This window comes from Crocodylus siamensis, chromosome 5, assembly GCF_052110815.1.
Source record: "Crocodylus siamensis isolate JL-2025a chromosome 5, ASM5211081v1, whole genome shotgun sequence".
NCBI classification, from domain to species: domain Eukaryota; kingdom Metazoa; phylum Chordata; order Crocodylia; family Crocodylidae; genus Crocodylus; species Crocodylus siamensis.
The window spans coordinates 151,962,598-151,986,764 of NC_143399.1; the positions used below are offsets into that span (position 1 = coordinate 151,962,598).

At 42.7% G+C, this 24,167-nt stretch overlaps 1 long non-coding RNA gene across 1 annotated transcript in view; it reads left to right on the plus strand.

Annotated features, from left to right (window-relative positions):
* The first annotated feature begins 7,396 nt into the window (after positions 1-7,396).
* The window catches only part of LOC149864766 (uncharacterized), a 120,393-nt gene continuing 103,622 nt past the window's right edge, over positions 7,397-24,167 (plus strand). Inside the window, exon 1 of the long non-coding RNA XR_016442627.1 lies at positions 7,397-7,668. This is a non-coding gene — a long non-coding RNA (uncharacterized LOC149864766). The remainder of the gene's footprint in view (positions 7,669-24,167) is intronic.

The following is a 24,167-nucleotide window of genomic DNA, read 5'->3' on the forward strand; positions in this document are numbered from 1 at the left end:
GACAAACCAAACGAATTATGTTTATTACTGCTGCAGACTGGTTTCAGATATTGCCTGTTGGAACAGTCTTTTAATGTATATGTTCACAGGTAGGACTTCAAATGATAAGACACTGGATGTATTTTTGAGACCCAAAACCAGGGTGGCTTGGGGTAATTACAGGTAGTTATCAAATTTATTAATTGAATACATTAGATACCTCCAGGATAATAATCACAATGATGATAATTCCATTTTAAAAGACAAAGTCTGTAGAATGTGTTGATATCCACATTTTACCTATCATCATCTCCAGTTCCTGAGATCACATTATTTCATTTTGCCATGCTGGGTTGGTGCATCTGTATAGTTGTTGGTTGATGGGTTTGGTAGTTTTGCCCTGATTCCTAATCACAACAGTAAATATTGAAAGCAGTTGTGCTTGTCAAATGCCTTAAATATTGAAATATTCCAAAATGCTTTGCTTTATGTAAAGATGCTTGTCAAATCACAGCAGTAGGAAACATATGTGATTAATTTTATAAGGCTGAAATCTAAGGATTTACCTAAGGACAGAGGAATTTTGTGAGGTAATATTTATAAATGCTGCAGGTGTTGTGGTAATTGTAAATTGGCAGCCTTACATCATCCTGCTCTAATTGGCTTTGGGTTCTGGCCTCCATGTAGTCACCTAAATGTTAATAGTTTTATATCATGCTTCAAGGTAGACAGAAACTAACCTTTTAATCAAGACTAAACAACTGGAGTTACTGTCATTGCATGGATTCCACTCTGATTTACAGATACATACTCTGTGTGCAGTATTTGTATACAGAAGACATTCATTTAGAGAACGTACAGAAGTGGACAGTAGTACATTACAGTTTATTTCCACTGGCAATGAAATGGCCTGAACTCTCACAGGAAGTGAAACCCTCAGGGAACGTGTGAAATATAGTTCACTTCAGTGAGTAAATAAACTGTGGCATGCAAGATCAGTTGTCTTATACACAGTGGAAAAAACAGCCCTTCTATTGATTAAAGGTTGGGGTTTAAAACTTCACAGAGGTCATTAAATGCATGAAAGTCTAATCATACCTCTGTCCCTTATGTATATGTCTTATGGAAGGAAATAATACAAAAAGGAGGTGGAAACATACAGGTAACTACGGGATGGATAGAAATACCAAATAAAATCCCAATCCAGAAATCACCCACGCCTAACTTGAAGCTGAATAGCTCTAAATAGTCCTGTTAAAGTCAAATGAAGTTGAACTGAAGTATTCCTATGCTTACAGTTCAAGAAGTGCTTCGGGGATGAATTAGGGCCTAAAAAATCATCCTTTATCTGATTGTTGTGGGAAAATGTATGTTCTTATAAACATAAAAAGTTCATTTTGTTATAACCCGGGTTCCATTTTAATTTTAAGGAGCATTTGGAAAATCTTTCCCTCTTTTTAAAACCCTGTTTGAGGGTTAAATAAACCTCTTCAACATTTATCAACATATAGCAAGGGACTTACTAACAAATGTTAACCTCCAATGGCGTTGCAGCTGGTCCTACCTTCTTTACACAGCTCAAAATCCCATTGATTTCAAAAGGTATTTTGAGTTTCTAAGGCAGGCAGGATTGGGCTGTTTATTGTCAACCAATGGCTAAAAATACTACCTTCATTTAGAAACAGCACTTCACTCAAGCCTGAAATTAACTATCTTTACTACATTAATATTTTCACTTGTAATTGTCAAGCAATTGTTTTCAAAGTGCTTGTTGCCTTTGTAAAAAGAAAAAAGGCTTGTTGCCTTTGTGACATATATTTGACAGTGCATGAGAACTAACTTTCTTGGCAATATCTGTAAACAGCAGGCAAAGTACATTTTTTACACCTTAATTAAATATATTCAACTGAAATTAAAGGAAAAAAAAATCTAAAATCACTTGACATTTACAAATATGTGAAGAAGAGTCAACTTACTTATACATGAAATTAATGGATATTCTAAGAGAAACTCTAGATGTTGAGGGAATTTCTTCATTTAAGATCTACTTAAATGCTTCTGCAAAATTGCTTTTCTAGCAAACAACAATAGCTATCACATATGGGAAAAAATGGGAAGAGAGATGGAAAGTAGAATCAAGGGGAAGCTTAGCAGAGAAATCAATCTGCGAGTTCAGGAACTGAAGTACATAGCAGTGATATACTGTGAGTCTCCGGCACCTGGGGGCCAATGCTTGCATTTGCACCTCCGTCCCCACATCCTTCTCATAGCAATACTTAAAGTCATGTCGCAATAAGGACTCTGAAAGGCCCAGCCGGTGCCCTCTCCCCAGGCCAGCACCCTGCGGCCATGCCTCTTCCCCAACCACCCAGTCTGCTACTGGTACATAGTTAGGGGAAATGAGGACTTTCAGAATAGTACTAGAGGAGTAGGTAGGTATGGGGACTCTTCCTGTCACAGCACTATATGTGCTTGGTTTTTCTGTTGAGGAGGATTTTTCCTTTATTTATTAACAAATGGAATATGGAATGGGATATTGAACAAAGAAGGGATGTTGATGGAAACTGTACATCACAGAGGTACCAGTACACCAATATTTTGTAAATATGCTAATCAAAAAATGTAAATCACGTTGTCCTGTTTTTAAACATTTGAAGTGTATTTGGATGCCTTACTTGGGACATTTTACAGAGGCCTAATTTTTAAAAGGTGGTAAGTTCACCCTACAGAAAGATCCCATTACTGCGTTTCAGGTTAGGTACCCAAAAATCCAGGCACTCGGTGTCCAGAGTCATTCATGAAATTAGTAGATTAGTATGCCTTTACTCAATACATGCATTTATTGGCATGTTTGGTGCATGGGGAGAACGGCCATGACCAAAGCCCCCCGTGACCAAATGTTGTCAAAGCCCCTGCTCTGCGGGCTGGATTGAATGGCTCCGCAGGCCAGATCCAGCCCACAGACTGTAGGTTGCCAACCCCTGCTGTAGTGTCAAGCACTGACTGCTCACATCCTAGTTTTACGCTGACAACTGGCAGGTGTGCTGATACCACTGAATATCATGCTGATCAATATTGTTTCAAGGGCAGTATTCCTTGTGTTCCCTTATTTGTCCATTTGACTCAATCTGTTGTGTCTTGTCTTACACTTGAAATGACTAATCATATATTTGGGCTAAGGGCCATATTTTAGTTTTGCTTTTGTACAAAATTTTAGTCCTAAATTGGGGTCTGAGATGATATGCTAATATAAATAATAGTTCATCCAAATATTAACACTACTTTCAGAGCTCCAGACATTTTGCCAAGTATTGTTTGAATCATTTCAATTTAAAAACAAGCTGATTTCATTCTGAGCAAAATTTCAAGCATGTTTTTCTAATTACATAGATTTGTTTGCTGCATGTGAAAATAAATTAAGGCTTCCAGACTATGTGGCTGCCTCAGTCTCCCAGGGCTCGGTGTATGTCATTGAGAGTTTAATGTTTCTGGTAAAGAATAAACAACATTCTGATAGATTAATTACATAAGGTCTTCTTGTAAATGTTAAATAAAGTGGTGAAGGTTCAAAGCTGAAGTAAATAAAATCTGACATTATTTACTTGAAGATTTTTTTTTTTCAAACAATCTATTCCTCAACTGCGTTCCAGAGAAGAATGTGAATTCTTCTTCTGGCATATCCCTGGCTCGGTGCTGACACTCTGAAAGAAGAAGCCATTCATTGTGCACTTTCTTTTGTGCTCAGCTGTAACTTCAGTCCTCCTTAAATTTCTTACCACAGCTGGTGACTGTCCATCTCAATGAGTGAATCAAAACTAACATGGATGACAAGCCACAACAGTACACTCCCTCCCATCTCCTGCCTACCCCCCTTCCCCTGGGCTTGTTCTTCATTTAAAACCACTATGATATTTTAGACCCAAGTGAATAAGCCTCACCCCTGTCAGTTGTCATACTGACTTCAGTGGAATTATTTGATTAATATGTGAAGAAGTGTTGAACAACTGGACCCTAAAATCAGCATATGTAGATTAGAAGTGGCTAATGTCAGGCAGACATAAGTCACTCTGGATGTTCACTGATTCCCACAGCATACTCTTCTTTCTTGTTCGGTGCTTCCTGCTCTTCCTGTGAAAGCCCTTTCTGTACACACCCAAAGCTTCTGTAGCAGGACTGTTTTCTGACAGGCAAAAAAGGCAGAATGGATTTATAACAAACACATTCTTTTCTTGTGAATTAAAAGTTACCAATTACTGTCCATGCACAATAGGAAACCTGTTTAGCCATCATGACATTCTCCCTTGTAAGTCCACCTTATGTTCAGTATGCATGTTCATTGTGTCACTATAGGGGGGACCCCCCCCAACAAACCGAAAACAGCATTGCTGAAGCAACACTAAAGATCAATGGTTTTCTTTTTTTTAAGGTTGGTGATCCACTCTCTCCCCCTGAGCCCTAAGCACTGTTAAAGTACTTACGCAGTTTACAAGACTTGCTTACATGTACATTATGCTCTCTGTCTTCAAAGTCCTGCATAAATATTTCCTAATATTTACAGAGGGTACAGAGAGGTAAATGCCAACATTTCCAAACCGGAGTACTTAAAGACAGCCTGTTTCCAGGGAACTAAGCATCTGCAGCTTCTGGTTATTTAAAAAGTCACCAAAACTCACGCTACTTCTGCTTAACTACCGAACTAAACATGGATTTAGATCCCTAACTGTAGATGTCTGATGAGTTTGAACAGTTTGACCTCCTGCACTGAGATGCTGAGCACCAGTGGTTCCCCTTGATTTTAGCTGGAGCTGCAGATCTCTAGTCCTCCTAAAAATCTAGTGTTCACTTGGTTTGTTGCAAGTCTAGAAGACACCCTCTGATTCTGCTGGGAATTGTATTTAATCCTTCACTCTGGAGGGAAAACCATTTATGCCCAGCCTTGAAATGAGAGGGAAGCAAATGGAGAAAAATGGGTGGAAACTAATGTTGAAATGATGCTGTCTCAGATGAGATGCTGTGCAGTTTAGTGGATTAAGCAGGCAACTCCCTGTGTCTCCTGGAAAATAAATGCCAGCAAACCCAGAATGAGAGGGACAAGAATACCCCTTGGCTGACATGCTTCAATATCAACGTCTGGAAAAGACCCTTGTAAGAGGCAAAAAGAATAGATTTTTATTGACTAGATATTTATTGCTCAAGAGGACTTGGGTCAGGTCCATTTTGAGGCTACACATTCTCTAGCTTTGCCTGACAGGGCTTAGTACTTACCTCTATATGGTGCTAAATTAAATGATACTATTCTTTGGTTCTTTAAAAAGAACACTGGACAGACTTAATTTGGGGCACCCTACCTTAGGGCTCACAACTTATATAACGCCAATAAAACTAAAAGAATGCTATAAAAAATTAAGTGCCTATTATCTCAAGAAGTGAGAGGATTGAATAGTTTGGCAAAAGAACGAACACTATTGAGTCTGGGTAGTTAAAAGTATTCCAGGATTGTTTGAAAATTAAATACACAGTACAAAGCCATTTTTAAAATTTGAAATAAGAAGTGTTTGGAACATGCAGAAGGCAAGAAAAGATTTGAAACAGCAACTTGGTTGTTTATCACAGAGATGTCGATGAGGGAGTAACAGCAACCATGTTAAATCAGCATAAAAAGATGTAGAACATTTAAGAGTCTTTTAAATAGGTTGTTACACAAAAATGGCAGAAGGCTTAACCCAGCGACTCTACTGGCAGGATGCAGCTATTGGCTTTTAATAAACCATGAATCCAACTCTGCTGTCCCTTCCACTAACTTTACACTAGTATTATCTCCAACTTCAGAGGAGTTAGTCCATTTACACCAGTAGGGCAGCAGAGTCAGGCATCATCTGGTTTTATGAAATGAAAGGCTTTTTTATGATCTCCTGTTTTATTTCTTGGGGTTCAATTCTTGACTGTGTCAGGGATGAGGAGATCAGTAGAGTAACAAGGGCTGTGTGTAGATGAAACGAGAAGCGGGTGTGCATGACACTTTAAAGCCGGCTACATGCTTTTGCACTGCTTTAAAGGTGTTGGTGTTTGCACACCTCAGTGGCATATTGTGCATTAATTCCTGCTGCTGTCGGAAATTTGGCGGCATAATGCGCCTTAAATGACTTGGGGTGCAGCAACTAAAACTCCTTTGAGGAGTTTTTGTTTGCTGCCCCTACAGCCACAGAGTGAAGCACCGGGCTCGGAGCAGGCTCTGGAGGAAGCCTTGTAGACAGCTTGACAGCAGCCTGGGAAAGCAACTCCACCCCAGAAAAGTGGTGAGCCTGATCTTCCCCCACAAAAGCCTGCTTGCTTGTGCTGCACAGGGGCCTGGTGCTTCCCTCCACAGCTGCAGTGCCCCCGGGATTGCATGAGCCGGGTGCCTGCAGGCAGGTGCTGCCTCCCGCAGTCCAAAGACCACTCCAGCCCCTCCACCCCCGCACTCCAGGGACCACTCTGCCTGCTGGCAGCTTGCCCTCTCCTCCCCACCGGAGAGGCAGGTAAGTCAGTGGTGTGTGTGCATGACATGGGGGTTTAATCACCCCTAAATTGAAGCAGTGTTTTTTAAAACCCACAGCTTCAATTTAGGGCCCCCGTTTAGTCCACACACACCCAAACAGTAGGCGACTGGGGCACCTGCCCCCAGGCAGCCCCTACAGGGGACACAAGTACAGCAGCCACCACCACTGTCACTGTCACAGCCACAGTGGCTGCTACCACTGTCTTTGCTGCCGCCTCTCTAGTAGTTACCTAGAATAGCTGCCACTGTTCTTCCCTTGCCTGGTAATTCTGTGTATTTATGGTAGCATTAGCCAAGTGCCCATACCTCTCTGGCTCACCTTAAAAACCTTTTCTGTGCAAAGGTAGAGGGTCCCGAAAGTGAAGTGTTTTATGGTGTCTCCAGACCCAGGTATTTGAGGCCTATGGCTTACCTCTTAGTCTCAAAGCAGTAGAACTTTGGTAATTGTCCTGTTTTTCAGGCTGAGTAAGGTCTCTGCTGTTTGTCAGGATTTTGTCTTTCATAACCCTTTAATAAAAAATGCATTATCCTGGAGCATACTGGCTGCAGATATACTAGAAGAATTCAGAGCTTTCTCACTGAGAGCTTATTAATGCTTCCCATTGCTTCAGCAGTCTGTCTGGTACAAAAGGCAGAGGACTGCACTACATCACTTCTCTTCCTTGTTGGGGGCAGAGAAGGGAAGCCTGGGCAATCATCACTCCTTTCACCCCTGTGTGCTTCTGATGTTGAAATCTGGCAAGTCTGACTTGTGTGCTTTTCTTTCTTTCTTTCTTTCTTTTTTTTTTTGCTTGGAGACGGTTTTAATTTATATGGTTCACTGCCAGGTTAGAAAGAATAGTGCCTGAGTGCACGAAGCAAACATAGCTAAAGTATCAGACTACAACTTGCCTGAGGGGACTGAAATGGTAGCAGCTCAAAACTTGTAGAGCTTTGGCAGGGCTGTGGGGGGAAAAAAAAAAAAAAAGAAAGACACCGCGACTCTGGCAGCAGCGGGACAGCTTTGCGTGCATGTCCATGAAGAGTTTGGCTAAACATCTTGTAAGGTCCATGTGGAATGTGTGAAGATTTGTAATAATTCCTTACTGAAACAAGACAGGAGTCTTAACGGCTGAAAATCGTTCATGCAACAAGACTTGGCAGCAATGCAGGTCAGCACACAGCTCCATACAGTGTTGAGTTATTATCGTTTTGTATAGTCTGTCCTTAATATGTTAAGGCTTTTTATAATCCTTAACTAAAAACACAAACAATCACAGAAATTCATCAGCCAAGAGAATTATGAAAGGATAAGAGCAGTGGGCAACCTCCAGGTCATTTTTCTGGGATAGCCTGTAGGTTTACAGGTTTATAGGAGGTGGTATGGAGGACTGTAGGACACGTGCCCCTGGCAGCGGGGGGGACATGGTGGTGCTGGCAGCGGTGGGAGCATGGCAGTGGTAAGCGGGGAGCTCCTGCAGACACCGCCAGTGCTATCAGCGGTGGGGGGAAGGGGTGGTGAGCACCGACCAGGGGTCAGCGACCACCTGGAGATGCCTCTGCTTGGCAGCAGCCAGCGGTGATTGCTGACCGCCTGCAGACGCCACCGGCGGTGTTGGCAGCGGGGGGGCAAGGGGGTGTTGAACGGCAACTGTCCACAGGCGCTGCTGACAGTGTCGCCAGTGCCTTTTTGTAGGGGGTGCACTACCACACTAAGGGGGAGCGCGTGAACCCCCTACACGTCGCCTATGCTATAGGTTCACAGCTGTCCATAGGAAGTGGTATAAACCCACACTGTACCAGGAGGAGAGTCATAGATAGTGTCCTGGTTTAGGCTATCATTAACTACACTCCAGTGTGTATAGGTTTTCAGGACAGCAGCAGTTCAGCATAACACCTCCTACTCTCCGCTACTTCCCTTCTCTCTTTTCATGGCTTGTTGGCCTGTGGGTGAGCAGGAATGAGCTTGGGAGTGCAAGGACTGCAAATTGTGTGTGTTGCAAACAGGAGCTCTCTTAGTTTTTTGCTCATTCCTATGTCTCCTCCACCCAGGACCTGGGTTTCAGTTTTTTTGCAGTCTTTACTTTGAATTCAGTGAGAGTTTGTCTTGTGCAACTGTCAAGGCTTCCGCTCAGGGAATCTCCAAGTGCTGTGCAAACATTAATGAATTTAGCCTGGTTCCTGTCTCTCAGCAGGGTAATGCTGGTATTTTCCACATAGGGACTGTGATTCCCAAAGAGGCTGAGACCTCCAAAACCCAGAGCACTTGTCACTAGAATCATCTCGCATTGACTTCATGATACAGGGGCCCTTGCATGATTTGTGCAGAAGTCAGCAACAGAACCAGGAGTGGAGCCCAGTGTATCTTCACTGTCAACCCCTAGCTTTAACCACGAGATGTTAGCTTGCACTTATTGGCCAGTAACCTGGGTGTGCTTAGTGACATATGGTTCAGCCCTCCCTGACCAAAGATTATGTCTTAATTATGATTTAGTTAGTTTGTGCAGGACTTGGTTTGTGAGGATCTCAGTTACAGCACTGAAAATCCACAGTTACTGCAGATTTACCCCAAGGTAACTAAGATCAAAGACTGGCTTGTAAAGAATTAAGTAAATAACATGACTGTGGTATGATAGCATGACAGTCAGATATCATGACAAGGGTAGTGAAATTTCACCGTGGTGGTGGTATTAGGTATAGACAGATACATTTACTGTTGTTATCTAGAGTATTTTTAAACTCAATATCAAATAGCATTATTTTTTGTAAAAGATGGCTGTACATTTCTTGTACGATATCGTTTCTATTAGAAAATGAAACTCTTTGAAACCAGGCAGTCCACATTCTTTGGTATGGAATTAGTTATCCTCTTAATATAGCAGCTAAGACTGTGTTTCCTTTTATAAAGAAATTTAGGTTGGGGGTAAAAGGAAAATATGAATACTGATCTGGAGTTGAGTTCTTGGACTCACTTGGGCTTCCCCCCCCATAATAGTCCTAGAAAAATACAGAAGATGATGTCATAGCAGCTGCTGATTGCCTGACAGACAGTTTCCGCAGCGCAACATGAGGCCCTTTGGTGTTCATGTCAGGGAGATTGGCAGTTGAATGACACCAATGAGAGCTGGACTGTATTCCCTCTGGGAATGCTGCCCTAATTGATAGACAGAATGCAAAGAGAAAGATTGTCTTTGAACCTGAAAAGAATCCCCTTTTTCTCCCTAAAGCTCATGCCCCCCACTCTCCACAGCTCTTTTTTCATTCCATTTTTTAAAGGTGTTTTGTTCTACAGCAGTTACTGAGCTTAATGGAACTGAATGACTCTTTCCCTTCACAATCTGTCAGTCAAAAGCTCAACTCCAGGGCTGTTAAATGAAGTCCTTTCAGAGTCAGACAGGGGAGGAATGTGTCAGTCATCCAACAGACCCTGTTGTGTTTTAATCTGTCAGAGGGGTGATAGGGGAGAGCAGCCGGGCCTGGCTAGGGCACATTCCCAGCAGCAGCTAAGAGGCCCTGACAAATCCAGGTGGTGGAGCCAAAAAGTCAACCAATCAAAAACATTCTTGAGGTGCGGAGCTCGGAGCCCCCAGACACTCTGGTTTGCAATCAACTGTGAGACGTTTGGGCAAACTTTCAGCAAAGGTTTCATGCTAAGCATTTTTAACATAAAGCCAACCTTTAAGCATGGGATAGAGCTGTATAAGGCATGGCTTTCAGATTAATATACCTCTTAACTAAAAACACTGGAGACAGTAATCCTCCGGATGAAATGCATTTAGGCGGGCTATGATTCCAAGTCATTTCTGCAGAATTACCTTAATTTTTTGACTTTCTCCACATTATATGACATTCCATTAATCTTACCTATTAGGTTAAGACTGCTGTGCAATTTGTTCTGGGGCCTGAACAGTTGGTTCTATTCACTGCAGGACCGGTGTTTTACTGCACATTATGAAAAGTGCCTACTGCTGCGCTAATGAGAATAATGATCCTCTCCTTGTGTTTCAGGGGCTGGCTATTTCAAATTACTTTTTGGTAGAAGAAGTGGGCTTAAACAGCCGATCCCTGTTTTTATCAAATGGCCAAGGGAAAGGCTCTTGTCATTTTTACATAGATGGCAAATTGTGGTTTTGTATACTGAATTGATTTTATAGCATGATGGCTGTTTTGTTTCTTGATGTCCTCAAAAATATGTGGGTTTTCATTTTTAAATTTAATCAATGTATTTCTGTGTAGATCTGCTAAGGTTTTCTGTGATTTTAAGTTTCTCCAGTATGATCCCACACCCTCTAAAGCCGATGGAAAAGGTCCCTTTGGCTGTAATGGAAGCCAGTTTGGAAAGTGTTTGTTGTATGCATATGTTAAGCTGTGTAAAATCAGTGGACTCCACAGGTTGTCACTTATTATAAGACCTATCCCTATAGCTACCCCGTGTTTCTGGTGAGGGCAGGGCTGGTTCTCTAGGCACCTCAGACAAGCCACACCTACCATCCCAGTCTCTGACACACATGCTTACAAATAATTTTTGCTGCCTTAGGCAGTCCCAACTAAGCCAGTCATGGCAGTTCCAACCAGAAACCTAAGACAGTACATGTGAGCAAGACATTGCCTGGAGAGAGCTACAGTTTCAGCAGCTATAGAATGAATTTTAAAGGAAATGGCTAGGTCCTTAGATAAGCAGAGTGGTTTCCTTTAATAGAACTGTTACTACAAACAACCACCACCAATAGCTTGTGGTATTTGCTAGCTGGGTACAAAATGAATCTGAAGGTGCCTAGGGAATCAATTCACAATTGGCCTGGATTCATTTCCTTTCAAACAGTCTGGAAAATGTCCTGTACAAGTTAATTGAAAATACTAACATTTTATGGGATTTCTTGGATGGCCCAATAGAATTTAGTAGGAAATTACTGTATGTCCCTGCTATAGAATTGCATTAGATGGTTTTTTTTTTTAAAAAAAAAAAAAGCTCTGAAGAGATTACCATATTCCATAAAAGTCTATAGAACCCTACAAAGTCTCTGTGTGTGTATGTATGTGTATATACATGTATTTTATATATTAAAAGATATTATCCCTTAACCCCTATTAAAATCTGTAGAATTTTTTCCATAACAGATACTCAGTTAAAGTCCCTATCTTGGCCACAAGGAATAACTTTATTATTTATATTAGTGATGCTCAAGCTTTTGGCTCCAGGGGCCATGTAAATGGCGTGGAACTGGTCTGCAGGCTGGATTGGTCCCTGAGGACCAGGATTAGGCCCTGCATGCCCTTGGCTGGCTCCTATATGCTGGGATTGGGCTCCATGTCAGCCGTGCTTGCCAGTATCAAGCAGTATCAGCTCTATATTTTGGGAGCAGGCCCTGCATGATGGGATTGGGCTCTGGTCCCCTGCGTTACCCCTGTCCAGCCCTGTGTGTTGGGACTGAGCCCTATGCCACTTTTCATGCCCAATATAGTGTACAGAGCCACAGTATCTGGCCCACAGATCTCCCCATGCATCTCCAGAAATTTGACAGCAGGGGACTGTCAACTGCTATCCCGCCACCAATTTTTTACAGCTATGGGGAGCCCCTTGGATCAGATGACACAACTGGGGCCTGGATCTGGCCTGTGGGCCCGGGGTTAAAACCCTTGATCTACATGAACTAGATTTAAGTTCTGTAGGAATCAAGATACCTTGCAGCATACATGAAGTTCATAGGCCTTTTGTCCAGTGCTGCTAAACCAATGAAAATAGTATGGCTTAGAAGTCCAAGCAGGGGCTATATAGGGAATGCACAACCCATGGGCAACATTTAGCCTAGCTGCGTAAGAGCCACCTGCATATCATCGTACAGGAGAACACAGAAATGGAGAATATGTTGGAGGAGGAAATGGATCATCTCTGGAGAATCTGTTGTTTTAAGGTTCCCTCCTGTCTTCCTGTTGGTGTTGTCTGATGAAATGGCAGAGATCACTGTCCATACGTTAAGGTGGGGTTCTGCAGGGGGAACTGTAGAGAACTCCAGCTAACAAGATCGTGTTTTCTATTTGTTGTAATTGCTGCATATAAACTGCTGTGACTTTACTGAGCAAAATAGCATAGCCGTTTTGGATAAGAACTAGGGGAAGGGCCTGGCCCTGAATGCATATAGAAAAAGACTCTGTGAAAAAGTCCTCTCATAAATGTTAATAACACCTTCCATTGTAGTGTAAAAAACAGCCAAGCGTCCTGGGTTAGTCTACACAGTAGATTGCAAAATATGGGAAATGGCATTTCTGAATGGTCTCTAAGCTAGTTACTTTTTTTTTTAACAGAACTATACCTTAAAATGGGCTGAACTGCCGATCCTTCTTTGAACATAGGTAGTATATATGCGTGCATGTGTGCAAGATTTTATGTCATATATAAGGAGAATTTTACTGTTGACATAAAAGCATCTACAAATTGGAATATATATGATAGTGGAAATGAAAATAAACCCTTACAAACCCTGTACCCTGCTCATTTGGCTTGTGCCTAGAAGTTCCCATGCTGAGAAGCACTTTTTTGCCATTTATAAACTGTGACTTTAACTAGAAAGTGAAGCAGTTTATTCAAGTAAAATAGCAGTCCAGGGATTAGGGCTGGACTAGCTGCTATTTTGCTGAAGAGTAATATCACCATAACAAATGAACCAGCAGTAACTGGCTTGTTACTGCCAGAAGGCCTGATCTTGTGTTCCTTGGACATTTAATACTCTGCTTTTTTGCAGAGTATTTATGCAGAAATGAGACCAGAAATGCAGAAATGAAACCACAAAGTACAAGTGTCCCTCATGTTCTAGTATGGGTTTTAACATATTTTAACAAAGTCTTCAGACTTACGTCATAAATATTTCTGATGTAGGTTTCTCCTTCCAAAAATACATATATATATATATATATATATATATATATATATATATATATATATGTATCACCAAGTAATCAAATATGGGTTTGACTGTTAGGTACACAAATCTGTGCTTCATATATATAATCAGTTTGCTCGTAGTGTGTATAATTCTTATAGCATAATTTGAAGATAAATCATTGAAAATTTGACCATTGGGACCTGATTTTCACAGATCATTTTTACTTCTGGGGCCACAATTTTGTGTCTGAAAGTAACTGCACATACATTTTTGTGCTCTCTAATCACAGCATGGAAAAATGCAGATGCTGTTATTTGCAGGCTCAGTATTGTGTCTGCAAAATCAGAAACCATGTTGAGACCCACTTAAAATCAGATCTTTAATGTTAGAGTTAAGCCCTAAAGCCCTACAAAATTTTTCTGGTTATTGTTAAACAAAAGTGGAAAATGTAAAAAAATCTCTCTCATTAGGATGCCTATATTACCCTTGCAAAAAAAAGTCCCTTTTCTGAGGTATGGAGACCTCAAACAGTGAGCTCTTAAAATGCTGCTTTCAATCAAATCTTTAATTTAATACAGGTGTAGCTGTCTGTGCTGTTTAAGGGGTGTGCATCACCACTGGCAACTTCAGGATCCCACTTGAGCAGAAGGGAGACAGTGTTTCTTTTCCTTGCAGAAAGCAGTTATGTGTCTTAAATTATTGAATGATCTAATTTGAAATACTACATGAAGAACGAAGCTGTGTGGGACTAGAGATTTAAACTTTAACCTAGAAGACCTTCCATTCTCTTTTAGAGACAGTGAGCAGCCTATAGTAAGTGTCTTTGTTTTTCCGGATTCCACACAAAAGATTTTTCAGACCACCAGGTGGCATCTTATTCTCTAGACAGATTTACATTTGCAGATACAGCCTCTTTCAGTGTATAGAGCCTGTGTTTGGTCCTGCTGTGCCATATACTTTAAAGAAGTTTGAGCCTTTTTTTCATTAAGTTTGTTTTGGTTCCTTCCATGTTGCTCTCGACCCTCACTGTTAAGTATTATGGCAGGATATTAAACTGTTACCCTCTGTTACATGTTAAGAAAATAGCCACCAAACTGGAGAGAACACCTTGTAGCAGTGTGCATATATAAACACCCATAGCCTCTCAATGATGGTATTCTTGGAAAGCAAGATCTCCCCCGCAACCCATTTGCTCACAGAGAGTTATAGCTGAACTATACTACCAACACTTCTGCCAACAGTGAACAGTGTCTGCTTTCTAATCAGATATTCACTTTCCTTCTAGAATCAGTGACAGTCCTATCACTTCAGGGAGGGGTGCTCCAACTTTTGGCCCCACTGACTGGATGAGTGCCATGGGGCTGGTCTTCAGGCCAGATCCCTCATGGGGTCAGCACATAGGGTTGAGCTTTATATACCTGTATCAGGCCCAGAGTGCCCAGATTGGCCCCCATACCATCTTGGCCTGGCTCTATGAGTCTTGCTTGGGCCGCATGCTGCTTTGGCCCAGCCCTGTGTGTTTGCATTGGGCCCTGTACTGCCTCAGCTCAGCCCTGCATGTCAAGAACTGATGCCTTGCCACCCCAGCATGCCTGATATAACATGCAGGGCCATGCTATGCAGCCCACTACGCTTCTCACGGGTCTGGAAAGCAGGGGAGTGGCAATTCATGCCAACACCACTCCACTGTTCAGTGGCCTGGATGAAACAGCTCTGTGGGCCACAGTCCGGGGGTCAAGCACCCCTGATTCAGAACATCACTCCCTTAATTATGGAATGCAACAGTTCCTTTCCTTTCCATGTTCCTCTACTACCTCTGGATGAGCTTGATAGCCAGCTTGGTCTTATCCAGGGCTCTTTTTCTGCTTCCACTATTTTGTGAGCACAAATAATTGTAGGTGCAATTTAGGTTACTTAAATATTTAATTGCCTGATTTGAGGGTGTAATTTGGTTCTTAGACATATAAATAGTCTAAATTGCATCTAATTGTTGGAACAATAAGGGAGCCCAGGTTACAAAAATCTGGCCTCATATATATAAATTAGGTATACAGTGCACTTAAGCTCTCTAACTGGGTGAAACGTTAAACTATCTGGCTTCCATTCAAACATCACAATGTCACATTTGCAGAGTAGGTGTATGAGCCCCCAGGGAATCTGCCTATTGTGCAGCACAATATACTGCTCTCATATCCCCTTCTAGGGCATTAATATCACCACATTTTTTTACCTATTCAGCCAAACACAGCCATATAGGGAATACTTAAATTATTCCACATTAGCCAACCTAAAGTAGAAGGGAAAATAAGTGTGTATGATGTACCTACCTTAAGTTTTCAGGTCCATCATTACTGTGTATTATCATGCCTAGCATTAAAAATGGGGCAAGCTGTGAACCCCTTACAATGATTCACAGTAGTCATTCCATTGAAGTTAGTGAGAAGAAAGGACTAATAACCTAGTTCAAACTGTATGTTACAGTACGTCACAAAAAATACACTGGAAAACTGTATCCTTTCCAATGGAAAACTACATCTTTTCCACACCCATAAGGGAAAAAAACAACTCTCTAGGCTTTGCAGAATGCCATGAAGATCAACAAATTTGGGTTTTTGGACCAAGAAGAGTAAATTCAGGTGGTCTCAAATGTTGATATGAAATTTCCAGGTCAGCTTCTCAGACTGAAGAAACTGATAAAGCAAAGTGACCCCCTGAACCTTTGGAAGTTTACCTATTTCCCCTAATCAATAGCTGTGTTTGCTCTGAACTATTATTGTGAAATTATGCAGCCATGGGGGGATGTATATAGTCCTTGTAAGTCAAAGGAAAAGAATTAGTATTTAGTATTTCTACAGTGCAACTGATGTGCAGATAAAGGAATTCAGTTCTCGGCCTCTCTGTTCCCTGCACTGTGGAGCTGCTATTACCCCTTTTGTGAAGCTCCCCATTGCATGCTGCCCCTTGTCTGTGTGCTGGTGCCATACATGGGTAGCACCAATGTATTGCCTTCCTTTTACCCCATTTGGAGAGCAATCAGACCAGCAGATTTGTTCAAGGATTTCAGCCCTGGTTGGCCTTTGGTAAAGCCTGATTCCAGGGCTTTACAAAAGCCTTCCAAAGAGGAGAAAACTCCTTGTACCGCTCTCCCTTACATACTACACATGCATAATGATGAGACAGAATTTGGCTTTACATAACACAGTGATGGCTGGTGATACACAAAAGGGGTAAGCAGAGGTACGAAATGAAAAAGGTTAAAAAGAATATTAGATCTAACTATGTCTCTAGCTTCTTCCTTCAGACCTGATCAGGTATAGGTGATTGCTATTTCCTTCCACTGACTCCAGTGGAAAATAGAGCACTGCATCAGTTGATGGAATCAGGCCCACCACATTCATTTGCTACTTTGGTTAATAAATAGAAAAGGGTGCGCACACTCTTACACAAGCAAAGCAAACTGGGTCAGCAAGATGTAACCCCAGAACAGATGGTTTCCAGTGAAGTTTTTCAAAGGTCTAACTTCACCTGTCACTCATCTTTTATAAAGAAGAAGAGTTTGGCAGTGATTGTGTATGAGATGGTATTCTCAGGAACCCAGCAGTTATACCATCGTTTTGATTTGGCTTCCAGCATTGAATCAGTGAGGACTGTTCTCCTTTTCCTCTGCAAAGAAACACTTCATGGACTCCAAATAAACAGCATTCACCACTGCCATTGTTTATTTTACTTAGAGGCCTCTTCTTGCACTGCCACCTGTCCACTTTTTAATTCCAGCCTCTTATGGGACAACATGCTGGTTTTGTAAAATCTGCCAATCTCAATGAGTAGCCTTGGGAATAGAAGTGCCTGTATGATAAGTACTTTAATTTATGACTTATGGGCTAGAATAGTAAAACCTGATGTGTAAAAAAAGCCATGGGCACTAGCACACAACTCTAATGTTTTAAATTTATCTTCTGCAAATGAGAAAGATGTTTTTCTTTAAGACGTACAAAAATATACTAGTTCAGTGCAATCTAAACTGTGGTATGCAGGAACACTGCATTTCACTGTATTGCCAATCTCTTGTGTTTATGTATACATTTCCATGGGGCATTCCTGTCTGTAAAACTACTCAGAATATTTTCCTGTGGACTTCTTTTGATTGGCAGGAATACTAGCGACGATAAGTGTGATGTCGTTCATTTGCATTTAGTATTTTTATTGCTATTCAACAGTATCTGCGAATCATTCTCCACAGAGTTTTAATCTTTAGTCTTTACTCAAGCAAAGCTCCCGTTGCTGTATTTGGGAGCCATGAATGAAAAACAATTTTAGGTTTAGGACCAGAATCACTCTGACAAGTGTGATCAATAACTGATTCAGAGGGGAAAAAATATTAAGGACTGGATGGTCACTTCCCTTTCTTGACCATAGGGGAGGTAAAAATGAATAAAAACCTCGTATAGAAGCATAAAATAATAGAAAAAGTAGGGCTGGGCGGGACCTCAGGAGGTCATCTAGTCTACCCTGCTATCCAAACCATCCAAGTGCTTGTCTAACCTATTCCTAAAATTATACAGTTAACCCTTTCCCACAACTACAAGGCATATTGCCCCAAAACACCAAGAACACCCTAGCCTGCTACAGATAAAGCAGGGGGGATCAGTGCACTATCAATATCCTACCACTGCGAGTGTTGTTAAATACACTTGAGAGATCCAAGAGAGGACCATACATACCCCTGGCAATACCCCCACCCCTTCTCCTCCCCAGTCCTGGCCAATCTGAGCATGGGCTAAAATTTCCTGATCCCAAATGCTCTTCCTTACCTCTTGGGTTGTGATTTTGGTTTAGGAATGGGGAGCAGGGATTAATTGCCTGATATGCTCTTCTGTGGGCAAATAGCTGATCAGGCATGCAGAGAAGAATAAAATCCTCCACAAAGGGCACATCTATGTATTCATTAATGTTCCTTTTATAATGCACATTAAATTTAGTACCTCCAATGTGAGGTACTAACTTAATGTATATTAGGCTGCGTTAATGTGCAGTAGCGCATTTACACGTCTTTTTAGTGATGCTCAGTGAGCAGTAGATTATTTTACTGTGCATTAGCATAATATCATAGTTTTTTACATCATGCTTTAATATGCAGTAAAATAGTCTACTGCGCATTAAAGCACACATATAGATGCACCCCAAAAGGGGTGAAATAATACCGTGCTCTCTCTGTGGCTGCCTGAGGAGCTGGACATAGAACCTATTGTACACCATTGTACTTTACCTAATTTTTGTATACCAATATAAGTTACACTGGGTGTGTCTATACATGCATTTTAATGCACAGTAGCATATTTTACTGTTCATTAGAGCATCACAGCAAAAACTGTGCTGATATGCTAATACACAGTAAAATTAGGTTACTGCACATTGTCACTAAAAAAGCTTGCACTTTTGCTACTGTGCCTCAGGGCAGCCTAATGTGCATTTAGTTAGTACCTCACATTAGAGGTACTAAATTTAATGCATAGTAGAAAAAGCGCATTAATGAACATGTAGATGTGCCCACTGAGAACAAGAAAGGAGAGGTGCCCAATTTTCCCAGAGAACTGCTTACAGTACAAGCTACCCCTTACACTGTCTTGTTCAGAGACACAGCAGGGCAGCTCTGTGCCTGGGCCAGTTGAAATGCAGGGAGCAATACTGGGCTACCACAGTGTGGGTCATGATGGCATATTTAGCCACCATAGTGATAGTGGCTATTATTGTCCCTCCCCACCCCCCTACAAAGGTGAGGTGGCTACCCTGTAACCATGGTCACCGTGGTTGCACCCCCTCAATTACATTACTGGTCTTGTTGCTCAATGTTGAAGGAGCAAGTGGTAACAGGAGCTGCTACAGGATACCTTATTATAGCTATTGTGATTCAGCATTTACAGTGGTGTAGTTTTACCCCTGATTTTTTCCAGGATAATTCTACACCAGATGCAGAGAGTTTACACTGTTATAAGGGTTTATGCCATCTGTCTGCTCTTTATTTACATTAGTGGGAAGGCAGATTACACCAGAATAAATGTGTTGTATGTCCATGAGTTTTCGGGCTTGCTTCTGAGGTCATGCAGCTATGCACTGCCTCTTCCTTACACAAATTATAAAGTTATAGTCTAATCTCAAATTACCAAACTCATTGGAACCAATATTAACAACAGGGCTGCCCCACTGGCATTAGCAAGAATAAAGTGTGCACATCTCCCTACACTGTTATGTTGAGTTACATAGCCTATAATGATGAGAGTGGCTTGAAAACCATGCTGCTAGCATTTGTCCCTTACTGCAGACAGAGTACGTTTTTCTAACGTTTGAGGCACAAGTGCCATTGAAATGAATGCCTTGCTTTTATTGAAAAAAATAAGAGACTCCTCTTCTCTCATTGTAATTTCCAGCTGAATGTTTTTTAAACCATGAGATGTAATGGCTGAAGGAGCATATAGAGCAGGGGTGGGCAAAATATGGCCCACAGACCAGATCCAGCCTGCTAAGCCATTCTGCCTGGCTTGTGGGGCCCCTAAAAATGTAGAAAATTAATATTTATTTCCCCCTGGCTGCCTGCCAAAGATGACAGGGGCCAGTGGCAGTAGGATCCAGGGTGAGCTGGCGGCAGGATTAAGCAGCCACAGCAGCAAGGCTAGCTCAGCCCAGCCCTGACCCCACCTCCCAACCTCAGCAGAAGCCTCTGCTTAGCAGAGGTTTCTGGCCTGGGACCCTGGGGCTGTTCCAACCTCCCTGCACTGGAGGTAAATTCAGATAACGGGGGGTGGTAGAGTGGCAGGGAAGGACCACAGGTGATTGCTCCAGTCCTCAGGGCCAGGCGGGGCCAGCTCCTGTGGTTCCAGCAATGCAGCTGGGAACTACATGGTGCCGGAGCCACCAGCAGGTGAGGGAGTGGGGGGGAGTGGGGAAATGGTTGTGAAAGGTTGGGGGAAGAGGCAGCGAATGGGTGCACAAGAGCACAGCAACAGCTGGGTGGGAGGATGGGGCCCATGCCAGTGTCCTGGGACCAGTGCCAGCGGGGTCCAGAGCAGGGTGGCAGGAACATGGAGCCAGGCTGGCTGGGGCTCTATGGAGCCAGACTGGCTTCCCTCTCTCCCTGCTGGTGCAGCCCAACCTAGCTCCATAGAACCCCAGCCAGCCCACGCCCCACCCTGGGCCCCCACCAGTGCAGACCCCATGCTCCTGCCCAGCTGTCACTGAGGTCTATGTGCCTGGCTGCTGCTACTCCCCTGCCACCTGCCACAACCATTTCCCTGGTTTCCTATGTGCAGCTGCCACCACTCTGGCACCATGTGGTTCCTGGCTGCAGCGCCAGGGTGCAGGACTCAGCAGGAACCGGCTCGGCCCCTGCAATTCTCTGCTGCCTGGGCTGGTTCAGTTCCTGCTGCGTCCTGTGGCCTTGGCCATGCAGTTGGGACATGGTACTGGAGCAGTGAGCTGCAGGGATGGGGAAGCAGCATGAGAAGAGCAGCAGTGGCAGGCGGGAGGGGAAGTGGTGGTGATGGGGAGCACAGGGCCTATGCCAGTACCCTGGGGCCAGGAGCAGCAGGAGCGCAGAGCCTGGGCTGAGAGGAGCACTGGTAAGGGCTCTGTCTTCTGCAGGGTGGAGGTGGTGGAGGCAGGCTGTAGGAAAATGCTCCCCTTCCATACATGCCACAACCATCCCCAGCCACCCCACTCAGACTCAGCCCCTCACAAGTCCCATACCCACCCACACATCCACACACCCACATGTTCCACCGAACACGTACCACACCTATCCACCCCCCTCAAACCCCATACCCACGCCCTCCCCCACAATATACAATACACAATAAGCTGTTATATTATCACTTCTATGTATACTACACAAACACATGTAAGTCAGGACAAAAATATTTTTTGAAATGAAATTAATGAATGTTGTAGTACATTTGATTTTTTAGAATATAATTTGGTATGTATCTGGTTCTGAGATGGCATTCCCCCCCCCCCTTGCTGAAAGGAGTTCTTTCAGGGGCAAGGGGAGGAACTTCTGGTGGCAAAGGTCAGTGGTTAGGGGGCCATACTTTTGGTCCCAAGATGGTGAGCAGGGAGTGGGGCACCTGTCAAGGGTCAGGGCTACCCTTGCGGCCCTCAATGGCTTGCCAAAAATTGGGAAGCAGCTCTCCACTTGAAACGATTGCCTGTCCCTGATATAGAGGCATTGCAGTTACAGGCTGGGGGGCTGGGGATAGAGTTATCAGGATGGTCAGAATATAGGCAGTTGGGTATAGGAAGGATCTACCATCTTGCTTGGAAGAGTAGAAGCCTGAAGACTGTAATGGTTTCTGTGTTTCTTTCAATGCCAGGCCTCTGGGAAGGAGAGGTGAAGTTCAGTCTCTGGGATCAGAACTACAGTTTTAACACTTTCATAACTACTAACAAACTAGCAGTAGCTTTAGGCTGAACAGCTGTAAGGAGGTTAAACCTTAGTTCAAACTGATGACAAAGGAGTTGACTTCACTCTTGAAATCAGGATTCAGCCATGACTCTGGAAAAGGCTTTTTTATTTCATTTTGTCTTCTCAAAATAAGGCATGTGTCTTATTTGGGGTGATGTGGTATGCAAAAAAATATGGTATTTATTAATGGAAAATAGAACAGGGAAAATATATGAATGAAAGTCACAAACATTTCTGGTGGTTCTGAGAGCATTATAAAGGGCTTCAATACCTGTTTTGCAGGTCTCTCCAAGCTACTTTCTTGTTGCATAAAGAACACATATGGGAACTACAAAGCTGATAATATAAACCCTTATGAACTTCATGGAGTTCAGAATTCATAGCCTCAGAATTAATAGTTTCTTCAATATTATGCCCAGAAGCAAATTGTGGCTTTTAAAAATATGCGTTAGCTGCTTTATAAAGGCTGCAGGCCAGCACCGCAGAAGTGGTGGTTCCCAGAGATGGTCTACCTGTGGAGAAGAGTAATAAGAGAGATCTTCTCCATGAGCATGAACAAGACTATAGTATGTATTTCTTTCTGCACAGTGGTGCAGGAAGAAATGCACACTATAGTGTAGTGCAAAGTCACTACAGTGGTGCAAAGTCAGATGAGCTATACTCGTGATGAGATTGGCTTAAAAATCATCAGATTAAAAAAAATAAACAAGCTGCCTTCAGTTATTTAAACTGCCTTCAGTTATTTAAACGTAGGGGAGGCACAGGGTGGGGGTGGCGGGGCACACGCCCCCCTGGGATTGGTTGAAGCTGCCACTGGCTTCTGTGGGTGGTCACTGCTCGCCACCCACCCCTTCCCCCCACCACTGCCACTGCCACTGGCATTTGCGGACAGTCCCTGCTAGCCACTTGCCACCCCTTTCATTGCTGCCAACACCGCTGCTGGTGTTTGCGGGCAGTCCCTGCTCACCACCGCCACCGCCACCACTGCTGGTGTCTGTGGGTGATCCCTCCTTGCCACCAGGGTGCCCTCCCAGTCTTGGGAGACACTAGTCGTTCATGTCTAGATGCCTCAAAATATCCTAAATATTTTTCCCAGTCATGAGAAGTGTTCCCAGGAGATTTCAAACATAACCAACCCAGGAATAAGAAATATCCCTTTTCAGATTTTGGAACCAGTCTAGTACCCACACTCATGGCAAGTTTAGATCTGGCAATTTGAACTCAAACCATCCCCATCATGTTGAAATTCCAAGTGTTTCAGATTTGAGGTCCCAGTTTTAGTTCCTCTCTATTGTAACACTTACTGAAGCATGTTGTAAAGCTCTATAGAAAAATGCAGGTTCCTTTCAGTCTTTTAAACCACACAGAATATGAATCCAGAGGGTAATTGAGTGGATGGTGTTTTTCCCTTCATTTCTTATGAAACTATTGGGAAAAGCTTAAAAAAAGCAAAGAAAAATGTTGAAACGTTTTCATCTTCTAGATTATTTATTCGCTTTTTTCCCTTTCATTTTCACTCCCAGGATAATAATGAGTTTTAGGAATGTAAGGTGTCAGCTATGGGCTTTTGTGTTGAAACCTCTAAATTTATTATTCCTCTGGACATTATAGGCACAGATAATACATAATTTACAAACAGACTTGGAGCTTTCATCTTTTCTTTCCCACTCCTTCTCAGAGCTTTTTGTTCATGCTGTGATTTGTTTTGCTATAGTGGAAACCATATGCACTTCCAAATGTCAGTGGAGTTTAGAATTCTGCACTATTGCCAGACTTTGACAATGAAATGTCACCTGACAAAATAACACAAACACCTCCTCTTCAGTCAAAAGAATTCAGTTTGCAGGGTTGTTCCCAGTCTGCATTTTTTCCGCTGAAAGTAGTGGGTATAAAGTGATCAAATAATAGCCAGCACGTCCAAAAACAGAGGTTCCTAAAGTCTGTGACATATTTTTGCCATGGGAGTAGTTGGAAACACTAAGAATACAAATCATGGAAGGAAAATCAGATGTTCCTAAATTTGGTTTCTGAATCTGAAACTGATTGTGGCTTTGGACAAGTCACTTGGGAATATAAGAATTGCTGTTCTGATTTGAACTCTTAGTCTCATGTCCTGTGTATGATAGTGCCTAATACCAGATTGTGGTGAAGGAGCCTACTTGTGGCCAGTCACCATATTGGCCACTCCTCCATCTAGGGCAGTTTGCCCTGTCTTGTCTGCCACAACTTGTTGGGATATACTAGATGTAATAAGTGGGGGGCTGCCCATTTAACATCCAATGCCAAGGGGTTTACACACGGCTCAGACCTTCCCTTTACTGTATCCATGCCTCGC